This window comes from Artibeus jamaicensis, unplaced genomic scaffold (assembly GCF_021234435.1).
Source record: "Artibeus jamaicensis isolate MK-2021 breed Jamaican fruit bat unplaced genomic scaffold, CSHL_Jam_final contig_1539, whole genome shotgun sequence".
In the NCBI taxonomy this organism is placed as follows: Eukaryota; Metazoa; Chordata; class Mammalia; order Chiroptera; family Phyllostomidae; genus Artibeus; species Artibeus jamaicensis.
The window spans coordinates 731,409-745,164 of NW_026521299.1; positions in this window are offsets into that span (position 1 = coordinate 731,409).

Here is a 13,756-nt window from a genome sequence, read left to right on the forward strand (position 1 = left end):
CCATCTTAGCTTCAATGCCACACATTAATTTCTTCTAATTCTGCACACACACACCCTCTTGCTATAAATTCATCCATGTAACTTGGGTGCATACTAAGATAGATTTATAACTTAATAAAATACTAAGTTTTTTAGGGCAAGTGTAGGGCAAAAATATACATTTTAGGGCAAAACTAATATTTTATAACCTAAAATACAGTAATACAGGCTTTTATATTTGCCTTGCAGTTACCTTTACCAGTAATCTTTTTTTAAGTATATTTTATTGATTATGCCATTACAGTTGTCCCATCCCTCCCCCCCTTCCCTGCACACTCCCTCCCTCCACTATTATCACCCCCTACTTAGTTCATGTTCATGGGTCATACATATAAGTTCTTTGGCTTCTCCATTTCCCATATATTCTTAACTGCCCCCTGCCTATATTGTACTTACCATTTATGCTTCTTAATCCTCCTACCTTTTCCCCACTCACCCCCTCCATCTTCCCACTGATAACCCTCCATATAATCTCCATTTCTTTTTTTAAAGATTTTAAAATATATATATTTTATTGATTATGCCATTATAGTTGTCCCATTCCCCCTCTTCATTCCCCTCCACCCTGTAAACCCCTCCCCCACCATTCCCCCCTTTAGTTTATGCCCATGTATCTTAAGTTCTTTAGATTCTATATTTCCCATACTATTCTTGCCCTCCCCCCTGTCTATTTTCTACCTACCATCTATGCTACTTATTCTCTGTAACTTCTCCCCCCTTCTCTTCCTCCCAGTCCCCTGTTGCTAACCCTCCCTGCGATCTCCATTTCTATGGTTCTGCTCCTGATCTAGCTGTCCTCTTAGATTGCTTTCCTTTTAGGTGTGGTTGTTAATAACTGTGAGTTTGCTGTCCTTTCACTGTTCATATTTCTCATCTTCTTTTTCTTAGTTAAGTCCCTTTAACATTTCATATAATAAAGGCTTGGTGATGAACTAGTTGAATTTGACCTTATCTGAAAAAGCACTTTATCTGCCCTTCCATTCTAAATGAAAGTTTTGCTGGATAGAGCAATCTTGGTTGTAGGTCTTTGGTTTTCATGACTTGGAATACTTCTTTCCAGCCCCTTCTTGCCTGTAAGGTCTCTTTTGAGAAGTCAGCTGACAGTCTGATGGGAACTCCTTTGTAGGTGACTGTCCCCTTATCTCTTGCTGCTTCTAGGATTCTCTCCTTCATTTTAATCTTGGCTAATGTAATGATGATGTGCCTTGGTGTGTTCCTCCTCGGGTCCACCTTCTTTGGGACTCTCTGAGCTTCCTGGACTTCCTGGAAGTCTATTTCCTTTGCCAGATTGGGGAAGTTCTCCTTTATTATTTGTTCAAATAAGTTTTCTACTTGTTGCTCTTCCTCTTCCCCTTCTGGTGTCCCTATAATTCGAATGTTGGAACGTTTAAAGATGTCCTGAAGGTTCCTAAGCCTCTCCTCATTTTTTTTGAATTCTTGCTTCTTCATATTTTTCTGTTTGGTCATTTTTTCCTTCCTTCTGGTCCACTCCCTTAATTTGAGTCCCAGTCTCCTTTCCATCACTATTGATTTCCTGTGCATTTCCCTTCATTTAGATTAGTTTAGCCTTCATATGTTCCTCTAATTTGTGACTAAAATCAACCAGTTCTGTGAGTATCCTGATCACCAGTGTGTTGAACTGTGCATCTGATAGGTTGGCTATCTCTTCGTTGCTCAGAAGTATTGGCTGTGGGGCTTTGAGCTGTTCTTGAGCCATAATGTTTTGGTCTGTTCCCGCCTGTTACATATGAGGGCGGAGCCTTGGTTGTTCACCAGGGCAGGGCGACCCAGTTGCTGGGTTGTGATGCTGTATGTGGGGGTGGGGTTAGAGAGGGGCAATGGCGTTTGTTCTGCTCTCTCTTGAATTTCGGTCTTCCTGCTGCTTCCCGCAAGCAAACCTGGCCCCCCCTGGTGCCGGCTCCTGGATGTTTGGGCCTGTGCACCCTCCAGGACCCTGTGGGTCTCTCCAACAAACTCTCTGTGAGCCTGCTCTCCCTGCAGCTCGACCCCAAAAGTCTTTCCAATTGGTGCTTTCATGCTCTAATTCCCATCGCTGGGGACCTAGCCTGAGAGGTCTGTCTCACTGCTTGCTTCTTCGCTTGGTTTATATGCACTCGAATGTGTGACTATAGTCAGCTAGCCGCCTTGCGCCCTCACTGGGCCTGCCCATTGCCACACCACACCTGGGATCTGCCAACTGCCACCTGCATTCCTGGGTTGCTCCAGCCGATCTTTCTTGCCTGACCCCACTCCACCAGCCACTGACTCTGCCCCTCTTACCAGTCTGGCTGAATGGTTCATTGCTTTTGGACTTCCATCCAATTCAATTTTCTGTGTTTTGGCTGCGTATTTGTTACTAAAACTTTGTTGTCTTTAAACTTGGTTGTGTGAGGAGGCACAGTGTTCCCAGCTACACCTCCATCTTGACCGGATGTCCCAATCTCCATTTCTGTGATTCTGTTCCTGTTCTAGGTGTTTGCTTACTTTTTGTTTTTTTAGGTTCAGTTGTTGATGATTGTGAGTTTGTTGTGATTTTACTGTTCATACTTTTGATCATATTCTTTGTCTTAGATAAGTCCCTTTAACATTTCATATAATAAGGGCTTGGTGATGATGAACTCCTTCAACTTGACCTTATCTGAGAAGCACTTTATCTGTCCTTCCATTCTAAATGAAAGCTTTGCTGGATAGAGCAATCTTGCATATAGGTCCTTGCCTTTCATGACTTTGAATACTTCTTCCTTCCTTCCTTCCTTCCTTCCTTCCTTCCTTCCTTCCTTCCTTCCTTCCTTCCTTCCTTCCTTCCTTCCTTCCTTCCTTCCTTCCTTTCGTTCTTTTTTTCAACTACAGTATTCTGTCTTTTACTCCCATCCCAGCCCACCCTGAATACTCCTTTCTGGTTCCTTCTTGCCTGTAAGATTTCTTTTGAGAAATCAGCTGATAGTTTTATGGAAGCTCCTTTGTAGGTAACTGTCCCCTTTTCTCTTGCTGCTTTTAAGATCCTCTTCTTATCTTTAACCTTGCATAATTTAATTATGATATGTGTTTCTTCATGGATTTAACTTCTTTGGGACTCTCTGAGCTTCCTGGACTTCCTGGAAGTCTATTTCCTTTGCCAGATGAGGGAAGTTCTCCTTCATTATTTTTTCAAATAAGTTTAAGTTTCTTGTTCTTCCTCTTCTCCTTCTAGCACCCCTGTGATTCAGATGTTGGAATGTTTAAAGTTGTCCCAGAGGTTCCTCAGCCTCTCCTCATTTTGTTGAATTCTTTTTTCTTCATTCTGTTCTGGTTGAATGTTTATTTCTTCCTTTTGTTCTAAATCATTGGTTTGAGTCCTGGTTTCCTTCCCTTCACTGTTGGTTCCCTGTATATTTTTCTTTTTTTAAATATTTTCATTTTATTTATTTATCTTTAGAGGGGAAGGGAAGGAGAGAGGGAGAGAAACATCAATGTATGGTTGCCTTTCATGCGTCCCCTGCTGGGAACTGGCCTGCAGGGAACCTGTCTGCAACCCTGGCATGTGCCCTGACTGGGAATCGAACCGCGATTGTCTGGTTCGCAGGCCCGTGCTCAATCCACTGAGCTACACCAGCCAGGGCCTTATATTTTTCTTTATTTCACTTTGTGTAGCCTTCATTTCTTCCTTCATTTTGTGACTGAACTCAATCATTTATGTGAGCACCCTGATTACCAGTATTTTCAACACTGCATCTGATAGGTTGGCTATCTCCTCATTGCTTAGTTGCTTTTCTGGAGTTTTGATCGGTTCTTTCATTTGGGCCATATTTCTTTGTCTTGATGCACCTGTTACATTGTAAGGAACAGAGTCTTAGGTATTCTGCAGGGCGGGGCAACTCAGGTCTCTGAGCTGTGATGCTATATGTGGGGGAGGATTCAGAGAGGGAATAATGTCACTTGTTCAGCTTTTACCCCACTTTCTGTCACTTCCCTCCAGCATATCATGCCCTTTTAGGTGCTGATTTCCAGGTGGGTGGGCTTGTGTATTTTCTGGGACCCCTGGGTTCCTCCAATGGACTCTCCTGTGAGACTAGAAGTTTCTCCCACTGCTGCAACTCCCACAGATTTTTACATTCAGAATTTTTGAGGCTTTATTTCCCTGCACTAGAACCCTGGGTTGCACAGTTGTCTCTCTCTCCATTTGCTTCTCCTGGCTTATCTGCATGGGAATGTGGGACAGCCTGGTTTGTCAGCCACCACCTTGCTCTGCATCCTCTCTGCCTCAGCTGCCTGTCTCCACCCCTCTTACCAGTCTGGATGAATATTTCTTTAACTGCTTGGTTGTTTGACTTCCATACAGTTTGATTTTCTGGTAGTTCTTTTTTTTTTTTAATTGGTTGTTGTCCTTCTTTTGATTGTGTAAGGAAGTGAAGTGTATCTACCTACACGTCCATCTTGGCCAGAAGTCTACCAATGGTCTTTTTGTTTCTTTCTGTGGCTTTGAGTCTTCCTCTAGTGCCTTTTTTTTTTTTTTAGTCTGAAGGGAGTGTGTTGGGCAGTTCTACTAGCAACAAATTCCATTAGCCTTTTGTTTATCTGGGACTGTCTTAACTTCTCAATTTTCAAGGATAGTATTTCTAGAAATGTGATTATTGGCTGTCAAGTTTTTTGCTTTTTCTGTAGGTACTTTAAATATGTCATCCAACTGGTTTCTGGCCTTCATGGTTTCTGATGATAAATCAGCTGTTAGTCGTAGGATATTAATTGTAATCCCCATGATAATCACTTAAGTAACAACTAGGAAATGAAGAGGACTTCCAAATGGTACACTAGGGGAAAAAACACACAAAAGTGGGCAGTATTAGAAGAATTGAGGAACAAAAAGGACATGACATGGAAAACAGTACCACAGCAGAAGTAAGTCCTTCACTGTCAGTAATCACTTTAAATGTAAGTGGCTTGAACTCACCAATTAAAAGACAAAGATTGGTGATGGTTGCACAACATAATGAATGTATTTACGGCCACTGAATTGTTTATTTAAAATGGCTAAAATAGTAAATTTTATGTATATTTTACCACACACATAATGGAAGAGGTTGGTAGAATGGATTTAATAATGATCTAATAGGACTTGAATAGACATTTCTCTGAAGAAGATAAATGAATGGTCAATAAACAAATGAAAAGATGCTCAACATGACTAGTCACTGGGGATATGCAAATCAAAACTAGCCAGGGCAAATGAGCCCTGGCTGTTGTAGCTCAGTGGATTGAGCATGGGCTGTGAAACAGAGGGTTGCTGGTTTGATTTCGAGCCAGGACACATGCCTGGGTTGTGGGCCTGGTTCCCAGTAGGGGGCGCGGAAGAGTCAACCATATATTGATGTTTCTCTCCCTCTCTTTTTCCTTCCCTTCCCCTCTCTTTAAAAAATTAATAAATAGGGACTTCTGCCAAGATGGAGGCGTAGGTGGAAACACTTTGCTTCCTCGCACAACCAAATCTAAAAACAACAAAGTTTTAACAACAATAAACGCAATCAAGACACAGAAAATCGAACAATACGGAGTCCAAAAACAACGACCCGCTTAGCTAAACCGGTGAGAGGGGTGAAGCTAGCAGCGAAGCCCATCAGGCAAAAAAGATCCCCGACCCTGGCGGCATGCAGGCAGCCAAGGGCACAGATCCCAGGTTCGGGGTAGCTACAGGAGGACCCAGGGAAAGCACAGCGCGGCTGGCTGTCTGAGGTTGCGCATTTGCGTGCAGATAAACCAGTGAAGAGATGAGCATTGAGACAGACTGCACAGATCCCTGTGCAGGGCGGCGGGCTCGCGCATTTGCGCTCAGATAAACAGGTGGGGGGCGAGCGGTGAGGCGGACCAGGTGAGTGGAGAGGACCGCCATTGCTCCCTCTCTGACCCCGCCCCCACATACAGTGTCACAAACCAGCAACCTGGGTGGCCCTGCCCTGGTGAACATCTAAGGTGCCTCTCCTCATACATAACAGGCACAAACATATTAAAACATGGCTCAAGAACAACTCAGAGCCCCAGAGCCAATAAATCTAAGCAATGAAGAAATAGCAAAACTTTCAGATGCACAGTTCAAAACACTGGTGATCAGGATGCTCACAGAACTGGTTGATTTTAGTCACAAATTAGAGGAACATATGAAGGCTAAACTAATTAAAATGAATGGAAATGCACAGGAAACCAATAGTGATGGAAAGGAAACTGGGACTCAAATCAAGGGAGCAGACCAGAAGGAAGGAAAAAATGAACAAACAGAAAAGGATGAAGAAACAAGAATTCAAAAAAAATGAGGAGAGGCTTAGGAACCTTCAGGACATCTTTAAATGTTCCAACATCTGAATTACAGGGGTACCAGAAGGGGAAGAGGAACAGCCACCAGTGCAAACCTTATTTCAACGAATAAGGATTTCCAGGAAATCCAAGAAGCTCAGAGAATCCCAAAGAAGTTGGACCCGAGGAGGAACACACCAAGGCACATCATCATTACATTAGCCAAGATTAAAATGAAGGAGAGAATCCTAGAAGCAGCAAGAGATAAGGGGACAGTCACCTACAAAGAACTGCCCATCAGACTGTCAGCTGATTTCTCAAAAGAGACCTTACAGGCAAGAAGGGGCTGGAAAGAGGTATTCCAAGTCATGAAATCCAAAGACCTACATCCAAGATTGCTCTATCCAGCAAAACTTTCATTTAGAATGGAAGGGCGGATAAAGTACTTCTCAGATAAGGTCAAATTCAAGGAGTTCATCATCACCAAGCCCTTATTATATGAAATGTTAAAGGGACTTACCTAAGAAAAAGAAGATAAGAAAAGATGAACAGTGAAAGGACAGCAAACTCACAGTTATTAACAACCACACCTAAAAGGAAAGCAATCTAAGAGGACAGCTAGATCAGGAGCAGAACCATAGAAATGAAGATTTCATGGAGGGTTAGAAACAGGGGAGTGGGAGAAGGAGAAGGGGGGATAAGGTACAGAAAATAAGTAGCATAGATGGTAGGTAGAAAATAGACAGGGGGGAGGGCAAGAATAGTATGTGAAATATAGAATGTAAAGAACTTGAGACAGGTGTTCATGAACTAAAGGGGGGAATGGTGGGGGAGGGGGTGTGCAGGGTGGAGGGGAATGAAGGGGGAATAGAACAAATGTAATGGCATAATTAATAAAATATATTTAAAAAAAGAACAGCCATTTCAGCAAATGTTGCTAGAATAACTGGATATCTATATGTAAAAATTACCAACTTGAATTTATACCTTGCAACATACACAAAATTTTTGATATATATGTGTGGTTCTACTTATATAGAACCCTAGAAAATGTAAATTATAGTAACAGAAAGCATGTTAGTGATTGTTTGGGGATGGAGGCATGGGGGTCAGGAAAAAGGGATCACAAAGAGGCACAAAGAAAATTTGTGGGTGATGGTGATGGTCGGACAGGTCCATCACCTTGGTTATGATAATTTCATATGAACACATGTCAAAACTTATCCAATTGTACATTTGAAATATGTACAACACATCGAATGTTAATTATATCTCAATAAACCTTTAAAAAATATGATGATGAGCCGTGATTGATGTGGGTCAGTGAATTGAGCACTAGCCTGTGAACCAAAGGGTCACCAGTTCGATTCCCAGTCAGGGAACATGCCTAGGTTGTGGGCTGGGTCCCCAGTGGGGGGGGGGTGCACATGACAGGCAACCACACATTGATGTTTCTCTCCCTCTCTTTCTCTCTCCCTTCCCTCTGTCTACTGCTCACTACTCTTGTGGCTTCGGGTAAGTCACTCAGTAACTTGGGAACTCCAAAATGTAGCTGCTAATATCCACCTCTTAAAAAGGTAATTGTTGATTGAAAGACATAATTTATATGGGATAAATACCGGGTAAAAAATAAAATGCTCCAAAAATGTAAGGGACTATTTCCTCTGTGATTGCAAGAACAAATTACTATCAAGAGCTGGAACATGGGCCCTAACGGGGCAGCTCAGTTGGTGAGAGTATCCTCCTAATGTGCTGAGGTTGTGGGTTCAGTTCCTGGTGGGGGCACATGCAGGAGACACGGCCAATGGATGCACAAACAATTGGAACAACAAACCAATGTCTCTTTCTCTTAAAAAAAAAGAAAAAAGTCCCAGGTGGGTGCTCAGTTGGGTGGAGTGTCATCCCACACACCAGAAGGTTGTGTGTTCGATCCCCAGTCAGGGCACCTACCTAGGTTTCAGGTTTGATGATGGAGTGTATGGAGAAAACCTATCTATCTCTTTCACACTGATTTTTTTCTCTCTCAAATCAATAAACATATCCTTAGGTAAGGATTAAAAGAAAAAAAAAGAAACAACTACCTTAAAAAAAGAAAGAGTTGGAAAATACACAAAAATCACAAAGAAAAAATAAGATTCTTCATAATCCCAACTTCAAGATGTTATTTCCTTCCAGGCCTTTTCTTTTTTTAATTTAAATATATTTTATTGATTATGACATTAGAGTTGTCCCATTCCCCCCCTTATTCCCTTCCACCCTTTACACCACCTCCCACCCATATTCCTCCACTTTAGTTCATGTCCATGTGTCATAGGTTCTTTAGTTTCTACATTTCCCACACTACTCTTGCCCTCCCCCCTATTTTCTCCACACCATCTATGCTGGTACCTTCATCCCCCGCCTCCTCCTCCTCCCACTCCCCTGTTGCTAACCCTCCATGTGATCTCCATTTCTGTGGCTCTGCTCCTCATTTAGCTATCAGCTTAGTTTGCTTTTGTTTTACGTGTGGTTGTTAATTGTGAGTTTGCTGTCCTTTCACTGTTCATATTTCTCATCTTCTTTTTCTTAGGTAAGTCCCTTTAACATTTCATATAATAAGGGCTTGGTGATTCAAGATAACTCCTTGAATTTTACCTTATCTGAAAAAGCACTTTATCTGCCCTTCCATTCTAAATGAAAGCTTTGCTGGATAGAGCAATCTTGGATGTAGGTCTTTGGATTTCATGACTTGGAATACCTCTTTCCAGCCCCTTCTTGCCTCTAAGGTCTCTTTTGAGAAATGAGCTGACAGTCTGATGGGCAGTTCTTTGTAGGTGACTGTCCCCTTATCTCTTGCTGCTTCTAGGATTCTCTCCTTCATTTTAATCTTGGCTAATGTAATGATGATGTGCCTTGGTGTGTTCCTTCTTGGGTGCAACTTCTTTGGGACTCTCTGAGCTTCCTGGACTTCCTGGAAGTCTATTTCCTTTGCCAGATTGGGGAAGTTCTCCTTTATTATTTGTTCAAATAAGTTTTCTACTTGTTGCTCTTCCTCTTCCCCTTCTGGTACCCCTATAATTTGGATGTTGGAACGTTTAAAGATGTCCTGGAGGTTCCTAAGCCTCTTCTCATTTTTTTAAAAAAGACTTTATTTACTCTTAGACAGAGAGGAAAGGGGGGAAGAAGATAGGGAAAGAAACATCAATGTGTGGTTCTACTCATGTGCCCCTCACTGGGGACCTGGCCCACAACCCAGGCATGTGCCCTGACTGGGAATCAAACTGGCAACCTATTGGTTCACAGGCTGGAACTCAATCCACTGAGCCACACCAGCCAGGGCTCTTCCCATTTTTTTGAATTCGTGTTTCTTCACTTTTCTGTTTGGTTGTTTCTTTCTTCCTTCTAGTCCACTCCATTGATTTGTCCCAGTTTCCTTTCCATCAATATTGGTTCCCTGTGCATTTTCCTTCATTTCACTTAGTGTAGCCTTCATTTTTTTCCTCTAATTTGTGACCAAAACCAACCAGTTCTGTGAGCATTCTGATCACCAGTGCTTTTGACTGTGCATCTGATAGGTTGGCTATCTCTTGGTTGTTTAAAAGTGTTGGGTCTGGGGCTTTGATTTGTTCTTCTGTTTGAGTCATTTTTGGTCAGGTTGTGCCTGTTATGTATAAGTGGCAGAGCCTTAGGTGTTCACCAGGGTGGGGCAACCCAGTTGCTGGGTTGTGATGCTGTATGTGGGGGTGGGGTCACAGAGGGAACAATGGCACTTTTTCTGCTCTCTTGCAGATTTTGGTCCCCTCTGCCACTTCCCACAAGCAAATTCGGCCCTTCTGGTGGGTGGGCTTGTGTATGTTCTAGGACCCCGCGGGTCTCCCCAGCTAACTCTCCTGTGAGGCTGGGCGTCTCTTCTAGCACCTTTTAATCGGTGCTTTTAGGCCTTATTTCCCATAGCTGGGGCCCTGGGTTGCATAGTCTGTCTCACTGCTTGTTTTTGCCTTGTTTATCTGCGTGCGAATGTGTGACTGTGGTCAGCCAACCACCTTACACCCTCACTGGGTCTGCTCATTTCCTCCCTGTGCCCTGGGTCTGCAGGCCCCGAGCTGTGTGCACTCCTGGGTTCGTTAACCACCGCCTTTTCCTGCTGCGACCCTTCTCCACTGGCCGCCGACTCTGTCCCTGTTACGTGTCTGGTTGAATGGTTGTCGGACTTCTGTACAATTCAACTTTCTGTTTTGGTTGTGTTTTTGTTTCTAAATCTTTGTTGTCCTTCAGTTTGGTTGTGTGAGGAGGCACGGTATTTCCACCTATGCCTCCATCTTGGCCAGAAGTCCAGGCCTTTTCTTAAATGGGCTCACTTGTTTTTGTGAAGCTAGTTGGTGTTCTGCATGCCTGCGGTCCAACTGCTTTCCCTCCATCATGGCTGCTTCAGCTGTTCCAATAGCCCTTCCTTCTCTATATTTTGGGAAGGCAGAGAAGGGGGCCACTCCGGAGGGAGGGAGGAGTGGAGGAAAGCTTCTGTGGAAACAGTGACCAGTGGCACCAGGTCAGCCTCGGCGCCCACCCATTATGGGATAAAGGTGGAGGCAGGGTCCAGGCAGAGAACGATCCACAGTCCCCACCGCTGTCCCGTGAGACCACTGGCAGCCTGAGGAGGGGAGGCTGTTGTTTTGGGGCTCCCTTTGTTTCAGGGCCAGCAATGTACTGCAAGGAGTGTCAGGGGCAGGGCCACCCCCACCCAGGCCACTGCCACTCTGCTGTCCGGGTTCCGCCATTGTGGTTCCATCCCCGGTCGCCCTCCACACAGGTAATTTCTCCATAACGAACGGGAGGCTTATCCTCCTCCCAGAGCGGGGCAGGGCCAGGACTAGCAGGTAAGGGCCTGGGAGGTGTCCCCCGCCGGACCGCGTATCCGGAAGGAGTAAGTGAGGAGGGACCAAGTGGGTCCTTGGGGTGGGTGCATCAGAGGGAAGGGGTGGCCTAGGGAATGAAGTCCTTACCGGCCAGCCCCGGACCGCACCAGAGGCCCAGTCTGCAACGTATGTGCTTCCCTCGGCCGCCTTTGTCTTTTGAACCTGATCCATACCCAGACTGCTTCCCCTGTTCTCCAGGCTCCTCCAGGCTTCAGCTGCCTCAGCCGTGAGATGGGGATCAAGGTGCCTGCCTCTCAGGGCAGATGTGAAGGCAGGACCCTGGCCCCTGGCCCGACACAGGGAGTAGGTGTTCCAGAAATCGTGTGAACTGATGGAGGACGTTGTGAACTGGAAAGCACTAGTGAAATGTTAGCTGTTGTAGCCAGTCCACCCAGCTTCCTCAGATCAAATTCTTCCCAAGTAAAACAAATTTCCCTCGACTTCATCCCCAAAGTAGAGCAGAAAGAGAAAGCTGGGGAAGGAGCTTCAGCCCACAGGCTTCCATCGCTCTTCCTTATGATTGATCAGTGGGAGCCAGACTCAAAGGGTAGAACACCGTCCCCCTCCCCGCCCCGCCCCTGCTCCAAACTCCTCCCTCCCTAGACCCCTGGCGGCCTTTGCTTCCTGTTTGGGGAAAGCTGAGGGGTGTTGTGGGGTGAGGTTGTTGAGAGGACCGGGTGGCACTAGGCTTACATTCCTGTTCGATGGGCATTCCCAAAATGCCTCTGGCTCTTTGCTTCTTCCAGCCTACATTTCCTGGGTACTTCCTGAACCACTCAGCTGGGTCTCAAAAACAAAGGTTCTTCCTGCCTTCAGAAGGTGCCACACTGCACTGCCTGGGGGAGGATCTTGGAGCTCTTTCTCAAACGTGGGCCCTGCGCGTGGGAACTGTGAAGCAGTGACTGGTGGTGACGATGCATTTGGAAACCTGAGCAAGGTTCTGTGAGGCCAAGGTGCGCAGCAGGAAGTGAGGCTGCAGAAGTGAGCAGGGGCCAAGTCACAGTAAGATACGCTGTACTAATCTAAGGAGTTGGAACTTCACTCTGAAAGCCATGGGTAGGTACAGAGCCAGAAGTGTTGCCAGGGACACCATAGGAGGAGGGAAGGGTCAGTGAAGTCAGATAAGGCAAGTGGCCTTTGGACTTGCCAGTGTGGCAGTCACTGACGGATAACAGGTGGCACTGGAGGCTCCGTGGAGGCACGGTATGGGCCCATGGTGGTCCCAGAGCAACGGTTTCCTCTGGGCAGGCTCCGCTGTAGGGTAGGAGGGGTTGGAGAGGATGGTTGAATTCAGGTTATGAAGGGAGGCTGCAAAGGAACAACATGAGGACAAGAAACATGGGAAGTGAGTGAGTGATGAAGTGAGGGACATGGGGTTAGACCTGGCGCTGGATTTGGTGGCAGGAGCAGGACAACCATTAAAAAAAAAAAAGATTTCCATGCCGAGAGACAGAGGAGCAGGATGGCCAGACATCTGTACTCTTTGTTCAGGATTTCAAACCAGAGCACCGGTGAGGTCCTTCTCACTGTTTCTACTTCCCAGAGTGTAAAATGGGGGGATGGGACTAGCCAGTCCCTAAAATCCCCCCAGCCCTGGGTGCCGTGATTCATTGCTGCTGCCTTATTTTTACCCTTTTCACACCTCCCTGAGTGTCATGACTGCCCACACAGCTATAAATGTTTGCTGAGTCCCTGACAGAGTCCCTCACACAGACACTGGGTGGTGCCTTGGTGCGTCATCAGTGCCCGACCTGTTGACTGAGGGACGGTGTTACCATGAGGAAGACCCTCCCTCGGCCTCCCCAGCAGCCCTTCAGGTGAGGTGTTTGGGGACCGGGTGCAAATCCAGCCTTCGCTCACCAGCACCCCACCTTTAGTTTCGGCGTGCTCTGCTCCATCTTACGCCCTGAAGGGGCCAGGAGAGAGCACCGCTGAGTGGGCCGGGCGGGGCAGCTTCTGCACCAGGCCCCTTGGGTCTGACTATGGTTTTTCCATTTTTGGTCTGTGTGACCTAGGATATGTTACTTCTACATTTTTTTCTAAAAGTTTTATGATTCATTTTACACATTGCTGACTTTTCTTTCATGTACGGTGTGAGATAGGGGTCTGATTTTACTTTTCTCTGCTTGGCCAGTCAGTTCTTCCTGCACCATCTGTGGAGGGACCCATCCTTCCTGCCCTCGGTGGCCGTCCCCCCCCCCGCCCCGTTCTCACCATGCTCCCACTTATGCGTAGGCCTGGCTCTTGGTCCCCTCTCTGCTTACTAACGGATTTCTCTTTCTCTCTAGCTATTCCCATTTATCATGTTGTTTTAGTTGCTGTATCTTCATATTAAGTCTTTACGTGACAGAACACAGGACTCCCCTTGTAGTCCTTTGTTTTCCCTGGTAGTTTTCAGAGTTGTCTTAAGACATCCTTGGCACTTCACCCTGATTTTGAAAATTAGTTCTCCCAATACCTTTAAAATGTAGTTCGCTTTCCTAAGCCTCCATTTCTTCACCACACAATGGTGATGACCACGGGCCCTGGCCTCGCAGGACTGCAAAGACTGTGTGTGAAGCAGG